This window comes from Macrobrachium rosenbergii, chromosome 37, assembly GCF_040412425.1.
Source record: "Macrobrachium rosenbergii isolate ZJJX-2024 chromosome 37, ASM4041242v1, whole genome shotgun sequence".
NCBI lineage: Eukaryota > Metazoa > Arthropoda > Malacostraca > Decapoda > Palaemonidae > Macrobrachium > Macrobrachium rosenbergii.
In genome coordinates this window covers 44,967,608-44,977,607 of record NC_089777.1, presented here as the reverse complement: position 1 = coordinate 44,977,607, position 10,000 = coordinate 44,967,608, and the positions used below count along the sequence as shown (strand labels likewise).

The 10,000-nt window shown below is 33.7% G+C and overlaps 1 protein-coding gene across 13 annotated transcripts in view; it reads right to left on the bottom strand.

Moving 5' to 3' along the window:
* The window catches only part of LOC136825538 (uncharacterized), an 841,925-nt gene that overhangs the window by 153,699 nt on the left and 678,226 nt on the right, over positions 1 to 10,000 (bottom strand). The window contains exon 1 of one of the 13 annotated variants that reach the window (XM_067082132.1): positions 964 to 1,297. The exons of the other annotated variants lie outside the window; for them this stretch is intronic. The gene's annotated coding sequence lies outside the window, so the exon portion shown is untranslated. Of the gene's footprint in view, positions 1 to 963; positions 1,298 to 10,000 lie in introns of those variants that run through there. 13 annotated transcript variants of the gene reach the window in all.

Here is a 10,000-nt window from a genome sequence, read left to right as displayed (position 1 = left end):
TATATATATATATATATATATATATATATATATATATATATATATATATATAAGTTATAGATATAACCTGCTTGAGAGAGAGAGAGAGAGAGAGAGAGAGAGAGAGAGAGAGAGAGAGAGAGAGAGAGAGAGATCATCTAATGGCAATTACTGGTACAAGAACATAATTGAGACCGTATCATAATCCAAAACAGGAGGGACTCGACGAGGTAATCCTCACCCGACTGCAGTGGAACCATTCATCAGATATAGGCTATTCTCTCTCTCTCTCTCTCTCTCTCTCTCTCTCTCTCTCTCTCTCTCTCTCTCTCTCTCTCTGTCTAAAGACAGAACGCCAGGCGTGCCTACTGAACAATTGCCTGATGATGGTTATGGGTGCTGCGTGGACTGATGAACACAAAAATTAGATTATTCACTATTATTAACGTTTATTAAAAAAAATGCCCTAAAAACACGAATGCCAAAAGGATAATTATAAACGCTGATAATTCTCCACCTTGACTGTGTCTCAAGTTTTTGCACAATCGGACTATAAGCTACAGAAAAACAGCCTACTGTACGTGAAAGCAACTAGAAACCGCTAGTTCTAGCTTTGATCTGTCAGCATTGAAACTAGCTTCAAGCCATGAAGATGTTAAGAATATACACAGATCAAAGAAAAAGTAACTTTGATATACAAGTTCCTTTTTGCGTTGTTTATATTTTAATATTTTTTTGTATTTGCTATATATTTCTCCTTTCATTATTTTCTTCTCTCAGTCGTGGTGGGAAAACTTAGGTGGGGCCAGTTTTATATAGAAGAGTTTTTTTGGAATGAGGGCATCATTATAACAGCCAGAAGAAGACGAAGAAGAAGAACGATCAATTTATGAGAATATTTCGCAAACGATCTACTGAGAAGTAAAATCGTATAGACATCACGACAAACAAACGTTCAAACTAAACATATCACCGCCTACTCACCAACGGTAGTTCAACGCAGCAATCTAAGATTAGGCTACATAAGTGCGTCTCTTCAACCCAAAACAGTGATCTTGTTTAGAGGATGGCTTCTGAATTCCAATTTACTAGCAAGTTTTCATCGGCTCTCGAACGTGAATCCTCTCAAGATAACCGTCTTTCGTAAGTTTTCTTTCACTTTTGAACGCAACCCTGCTAATGATGGTCAATTCTTGTAGGTTTTTATATAGTCTCATACGTACATCCTATTTACAAATGGTTTCCAGTCAAATTTTCATTTGCATTCGGAAGCAGTGTAACAGTGTGACTGTTTGGATCTTCACTGATTCACTTTTAACTGAAGAAAACGATAATAAAACATCCACTTACGTCACTTCTTTTTAAAAGTTCTGTTCACGCCAGACATTCTTTTCTCGTCTAATATTGTGAGGCTGGTCTAAACTTCGGTAAAACTGTTTATTTGAATGGAATTAAAATACAGTAATCTCCAAACGGCAGTCACAAACTTCATTTTGTTTCCAACTCTACGGCAACACTCATGAATCTTACATTTTTGTACAATAAGCATACCATATTTATATGGTATGCTATCATTCTTTAATTGCCGAGTCAAATACGAAAGGAGCAATAAAAAAAAATGCCACAGTTTCAGCGTCTCCATATATATATATATATAAAGTTTGCTATATATAGCAGTGAAAGTTTGCTCACTAGCAGTGAAGTTACCTTAATTTAAACACGATGTATCACCCAACTTATCTTGCACATACATACGAGCTTCCTGGATATCACACCAAGCAACACGATGCCAGGAAACCTTACATGAATCAATCAAGTAATCACACCATACAGCCAATACCTTCCAGTCTTCCTTCTTCATATAACTTTCGAATTATTTACACTTTTCACCAATCTAGCTTCCTCCAGTTGCCCCAAGTGACTCAACGTCGTATCCCCGATTCCCGTATTTTTAACCCTTTTTGTCCTGCAAAATATGTACAAGTACGAATGACGGTTTAGAAAAGTTCCCACCATCTGTACTTTGTTTTCCTTTCACCGCGTCACAAAATGTTATCTCCTTCATATTTTGTGTATTTATTTATATCAAGATTTGGCTTCAAAAGTATAAAGAACAAGGGATAATTACGCATCAGCGTAATAAAGATCCTTACACGTAAAAACACTTCATTTCAGGAGCACCATAATTCATTTACAATGAATTCTATTTGGTTGTTGTTTTCTACACTATAAAATTACTATATAACGCACAAGTGAATTCTATTCGATGGAAGTTTCCTTTGCGTGTTAATGGCCCTTCAAGATTGGTTCATACCAATGTTTGCATATTTTTGACAATAATAATTTTATTTTGACCATAAAATGACAAAAAGAACGGAAAAACATCCTGAACTCCATGTTAAAGCAGAAACACTAAAAGGTTGATTCCATGTTAAACCGAAAAACTATATTGCAATACTGAATCCAGCAACGAGCGAGACACAAGGAAATAAATGCAACCCTAAATTTCACATGAAGGTACCAAAGCGCATGGTCACTGTATCAAAATATATTTTCCCATTTCTCTGAAAACTTAAGTCACAGGAAAATTTAGTACACGGGTACCACCAGAACACCTACAAAACACTACACAGTTTGAAGGACAAACCGATGCTAACAGACACAGCCAGTCGGATTCTCCAAGACTTTCAGAGTTACAGTCTGGCCGAGATAGGGGAAGGATCAGCCGTAGTACGCAGCGTACTTGACGACGACGTCGAACGGTTACTAACTTGCTATCCGTTAATAATTTTAAGGCGGTTTCAAAGTACAAAGTCACGGGGGAAAATGCGGGCGCCTTTGGAGACTGGCAGCGTACGCGTCTGCCAGACGTGTAATGGTACAAAATGTACAGCCTGAGTTGAGTGTTGTATATTAACAAGATAACTGCGATTTTTAAACAAATGACGGGAACATTCTAAACTTTATACATATCTTGACTGAAAAGTGAGATGTCTGATTAAAAACACGTCGTAAACTCACCTAAATCGGGTCTGTACATTTATGTTGGCCCTTGAGTGAGTTTCATGTCAAGTTTTATACAATAATAATAATGATTAATGGGAACAATTATCAACCGAACCTCGCATAAATAAATAAACTCGTAAAATACTTTTTCAAAGTGTGCGAAAGGCTGATAATTTCAGATAAGTTGAAAGTGAAAAAGAAAACCTTAGTAACGAAATAATGTCTTTCAAGCCAGATTCATCCATTTCTTCAAAAAATTAAGAAAAAAAAATATAAAGAATTCAGAATATTGAAAACAGATTTATAAATCAATGACACCCAGTATTTCAATAACTTGCCAGAGGAACTAATGACGTGATATCTTAGAAACATTTTAGAATAAATAGAGAAAACCCTGTTTAAAACCTGATGGACAGTATAACGGCTCAAACGAGGGCCTCACAAAATTACGCCAAGAGATGACGGTAATATGTCGAATGGCAGCTTTCAATCCTTTATTTTCAAAATAAGACCAGATCGCTCATGAAGGTTGAAAGCGAAGATAAAAGAGGGAGGCTGAGCGTGTGATTACCACACACACCTTTTAAAAACCATTCGTTAATGAAAACAACAAACCTTAGCAATAAGGAGCGAGAGAGAGGTAATGGGTCAATATTGAGGACCGAAAGCCAATAGAGAGAGAGAGAGAGAGAGAGAGAGAGAGAGTTGACGACCCATCTTTATAAACTACTAGACGGCTCTGATACTTTCATAAGACACTAGCCATCTCGTTAGTCGGCAATGGGTTATAATGTGACCTGAAAGCAAATATATATATATATATCTTCTTCTTCTTCTTCTTTTAACGTGCTTTTATTCCCATTTTTGTATGGGGTAAGCACGTTTTTGAAGGACTTTTGATTTGGCTTTGGGGTAGACCTGTGGTCTCGATAGCCGGCTGCCCTGCCTGACAATGTGTATACCATATATATATATATATATATATATATATATATATATATATATATATATATATATATATATATATATATATATATATATATATATATATATATATATATATATATATAGTGTAGGAGTCAGAGTCAATCCATATTAATAACCATCAATAAGGGGTAGAGGACACACACGGATGTACAAACTGTCTTTATTCCAACGTTTCGTAATTATCCATTTAATTACATCAATCATCAGGGCTGTTAAAATGAAACATAAAATTCCTTGTAAAATTGTAAAAACTAAAAATTAAGAATTTAAAAATTAATTATTTAAAAATTAAGAATTTAAAAAAGGTAAAAATTATTCTTACCAAATTTTAAGAAGTACATACAACATTAAAATTAAGGGAATGAACACAATTTAGAAAACCTTTACATTAGACTGAAAAGTAATAGAAATTCAGTAAACTAAAAATGAAAATAACAGCGAACAGAGTAATAGAACAAAAGGTTAAATGATCGACCTAGAGGAGTGACAGCGTCAAACTAAACGTAAACATAAATGGAAACAACACAGGTCAAGACAAATACAGAGGGGAGGAGGAAGTATGAGTGTTTAAGGACGGAACAAGTTGTTTAATCAAAAGTGATTCTAAAATAACAAGGTCTTGGGGGTTGGTGGTATGGCCCAAAATGGAGAAGTCCCTATTATCGATATACGTTTTACAAATTTTGGAGTGGTTTCTGATATTGGAATGTTCTGGGTTTGAAATTCTGCTGCCAGTACGGAAGTTTACGCTGCGATGAGAATCGATAGGCACCTTAAGGGGTCTGCTGGTGGATCCCACATAGGTCCCTGTTTGACATTCAGGGCAAGTATATTTAAAAACAACACCAGAGGACATATATATAAGGTGATAATCGTTCTTGAGCTTTACAGAGTGACATTAATTTAATTCCCAAGAACCCTTTCACCATCGGTTCACTCTTTAAAGCTAAAGAACGATTATCACCTTATATGTTGCCCTGAATGTCAAACAGGGACCTATGGGATCCACCAGTAGACCCTTTAAGGTGCGTATCGATTCTCATCAGCGTAAACTTCCGTACTGGCAGCAGAATTTCAAAACCCAGAACATTCCAATATCAGAAACCACTCAAAATTTTATATATATATATATATATATATATATATATATATATATATATATATATATATATATATATATATATATATATATATATATATATATATATATATATATATTGTTTAGAAACAATTCACAGACAAAACAAAACTAACAAATTCCTGGACCAGTGTAATAATCCAGAGCTGTATCTAAGGCAAATTCAGATCTATCAAATAATTTCTTCAGATACGTTAGAAACACTTAAACAAAGCAGATTTAGATGAATAATATAATCTCCATCCAAGCACGCTGATGGAGGCAACAAGACATTCATGGGGTTCGGCTGCGAGACAGGAGTTATTTATTATATCCTTCCTGTAACAGAAAAAGGAACACTTGTAACATAGCAAAACATTGGCCATTCTTGTCAGTCCTTAGTTGAAGCTTTGCTCGAAGATGGTAAAGGAAGTTTTTCTTCTGGAATACTATAAGAACCAAGTGATTGTTGTTTAACATGCACATGGAATTTCAGAAAACCTGCAGCTCTATATATATATATATATATATATATATATATATATATATATATATATATATATATATATATATACATATTGTAAGGTTTTACCACCTCAGTAAATTGGTATTTATTTTCTGGGACAATTGGAATGATTGTTTTTCGATTGTTTCCCAGTGAAGGTCGTTTCTCTATTTTCTGGAGAAAGTGGTGTAGGTGAGATAACGATGGACAACCTTATCTGACTGCCGTACTCAGTAAAGGTATCACCCTGGATGTGGGACCACCTTGACGTGGTGAGGGGCCTCTTAAACCCCAGGAATTTGTTCCCGGGTTTCAGTCCAAGAGTCTCGTATATTATCATATATTTATTTGGACTAATTTTGTGGAATTTCCACTTTTTGTCAAATTTATTGGACCTGATAAATAGGAAAAGATATCACAGCTGGGATTGGGTTTATATCCGAAGCTAAATAGTGGGAACTGTGGTAGGACCACCAACTATCAGATAATGTTTGGACCTGAGAGATATCAGATTGATATCTCAAAGGCAGAACTATTCTGCAGAGCTGGACCACGGATTCCAGGGAGTTTGGTTCTGGGGATGGGACTCTCAGCATTCTATCTAGTTTAACATGATTAGGGTGTGGATGACTGTATCCTTGTAATACTCTCAAGTCCTAGCAAGCGGGTTTGGCTTACACTTGGGCCACTCTAATCATGTTGTGCCATCCCCTGTGGTGTATAGGGTAGGGGGTGGACATTTGGGAGTCGGTTCTCACTTGTGCCATTGGTAGAAGAATAAATTCCATGAAAGGCTGATGATATCTTTTTAAGGTTTTCAGGTTTTTTTTTTTCTCCAATCTTGATGATCAGTCAGTCTAAGGATTTGAGTACCCCCGGGCCCATTGATGGTATTGTTCCAGCACAGCTGATGACAGCTGTTCCAGCACAGAGCAAATCTGCTAGCATGGAAATGGATAATTCTCTTGATAATCCAAATAATCAAAATCAGGGTGGTATTAAAACTTTAATATCTTATAAAACTTTACTACCTTATAAAAGAGTAAATACTGACATGACCCAACCTTGACTCACTTTGACTCCCTCTTTGGGAGTGGAAGCTGGTGAAGGTTTCTGACCACGGAAGCTGACCAAAATATTTCAGCTTTAAAATTAGAAAATTATTTATTAAATAGACATCCAACGACAGATATGTCATTCAGACAAATAAAGGAGAAAACTTGGCTTATAGAAGCCACAACAAAATGTCAGTCCGAAAACTGTTTGTCTTTGAAAAATATAGACAATATTAACATAAAAGTGAAAAAACACGATACTATGAAAAGCATTCAGGTTTCCACTGTACTTCCTGAAAATAACAGCGAACCAATCGATAAGAAAATACTATTAGACCCTCTCAAAAAAAGATACCCCAAGGTCCAAGACTGCGAGGTATATATCGTACCAAGTAAAAATAGCAATAAACAAATATTGAAAATAACAAAAATAAAATTTGAGGGTGAAGATCCACCTCAAAAAAAAAAAAAAATTTTAGTCCAAAATAGAGAAAGTGCCTGGAAATATTATTCAAACTTTAAAGTGGAAAAACAAGCTTTTTGATAAATTATCTTATCAGAACAACAGAGTTCTTAACAAAATATATATATATATATATATATATATATATATATATATATATATATATATATATATATATATATATATATATAGTTACAACCATTAAGCTACAAATGTCGTTTTAATATCCAATTCACTCTAACTCATAAATATATATATATATATATATATATATATATATATATATATATATATATATATATATATATATAATCATGAAGCTACAAATGTCACTTAATATCAAATTCACACTATCTCAGGAATATCGATGGGGAAATTATCACCAAGGAATTTATAAGTGATAAATGGATCGGTACTGCGGGTCTCGATCCTCGACACAGTTACTTATCCAGCGACTCCAGTCGACGGTCTACTCACTGAGTCATCAAGAAAGGGATCCCTCGACGAGACCTGGTAGTACCAATCCATTTATCACTTATAAATTCCCCTTTGGTGATAATTACCCAGCGAGGATATTCACGAGGTAGCATGAATTTGATATTAGGTGACATTTGCAAATAGCTTCTTGACTAATGGGTACATAAATCGGTGTGATAAAATTTCATATATATATATATATATATATATATATATATATATATATATATATATATATATATATATATATATATATATATATATATATATATATTCACCCCACTGGTAGGGGAATTATAAAAATTGATAAATGGTTCGTTATTTCACGTGCTCGAACCACTGACATGAGAAGCAATGATGTTCAGTAACGCACCTTCAATCACTCAGCTATCAAGATAGGTATAATTTGATATCGAATTTGCTGTATAAATCTCCCTCGAGCACAGGTATTTGTATTTATCGTCGGCATCAACCTACCTCCACCATGACAGCCAATTGGTACGTTTGAAACACGTAGCTATTTTTATGAGAGAATTTTCTTATCACATCACCGTGATCAGAAACATTAAGCTACAAATGTCGTTTAATATCCAATTCACTCTATGTGATAAATAATTATATATATATATATATATATATATATATATATATATATATATATATATATATATATATATATATGTGTGTGTGTGTGTGTGTGTGTGTGTATATAACTGAATCACGAAAACATGGAACACGATAAATATATAAATAAAGATAAAATCCACGAAGAAAAGGAAACACTGGTGTGCTGTGAGGCCTTTCGACTCTTTCGTCCTTTACTTAGCAGACTGAAGAAATATAACAGTAAGTTTATAAAGAAAGCTCATATAAATGACAGATGGGGATTATAAAGGAAAAATATGTACCTGGAATCCAACACAATTGAAGAATTAGTAGAACTGCCAAAACAGGGTTAAATATTTAAGAGGTTGTACAAAGGATTAGGATCAACTGTTCAGAAGTAGGAACAGGACAATTAAAAGATTATACAAGGGCGTGAATGACCACCCGAAAAATATTAGTACAACAAAATAATTCTCTTTTTTGTAAACAATAATAATTTTTGCAAGACGAACAGTTTTACAAATAAAAAATTATATTAAACATACGGATACATAGAAAATATATATAAGATAACTAATTTGTATTTAAGTCAGTGATTTTATCTTTTAGGTCATTCTTGAACATTTTTCTAATACAGGGGTCCAAATAAATAAGGTTAAAATTACAGCTGGAAGTAAGCTGGATAATAGCGGACTCCAATAGATTTCTTGAAGAGAAATCTTTCGATCTGGCAATCACTGAACTTTCAGTCTAATTTATCCTGTGAGAGTTTTCACTTAAATGAATGAATATACCATTGGAACCCCAGTTTTGACTGAATACTTATGTTGCTTGATACGTACATCTAAATCTTTGCTAGATTGGCCAATATAAAAAGAGGGGCAGTCCAAACATGGAATTTTATATATTATGTTGTGTTTTCTTTAGGGCTATTTTTTTATTAGCATTCTTTTTAGTGTGTTATTATAGGAAAAAACGAGGTTGACATTAAAAGGTTTTGACAATGATTTTATGTTTTCAAAACCACTCAAATAAGGCAAGCTAAGAATGTTCTTAGGGGTTTCTTTCTCCATGTTACTTTCACCATCAAACTTTTCGTGGGCTTTGTTATAATAAATATCTAGCACATGTAAAGGATAACATAAATCTGTCCCTATTTTTCTTATGTATTCAATTTCTTGATCCAAATACTGGGGACTCACAATGCGCAAAGCTCGTAAAAACAGAAGAAAAAATTTATATTTCTATGTTAAGGTGATGGCCTAAATAAAAATGGACATAAGTTAAGTTGTTGGTTGGTTTCCTATTAATACTGAATTTCCATTGAAATGGTTCTCTGTGTATTAAAATATCTAAGAAAGGGAGGCAATTGTCTTTTTCTAATTCTAAAGTAAACTAAATGGATGGTACCTGGTTATTCAAATTAGAGAGTAAATCATTTACATCAATACCAGCAGGCAAAACAGCTAAAATATCGTCAAAATACCTATACCACTTTAAATGAGTATAAATGATATTAGGTAAATATCGTTTTTTAAAGAATTCCATGTACAAGTTTGAGAGGAGTGGGGATAAAGGGTTGCCCATTGCCATACCATGTATTATTTGGACACCTGTATTAGAAAAATGTTCAAGAATGACCTAAAAGATAAAATCCCTGGCTTAATTATATATATTTTCTATGTATCCGAATGTTTAATATAATTTTTTTATTTGTAAAAATGTTCATCTTGCAAAAATTTTTATTGCTTACAAAAAAAGAGAATTATTTTGTTGTACTAATATTTTTTGGGTGGTCAGTCACT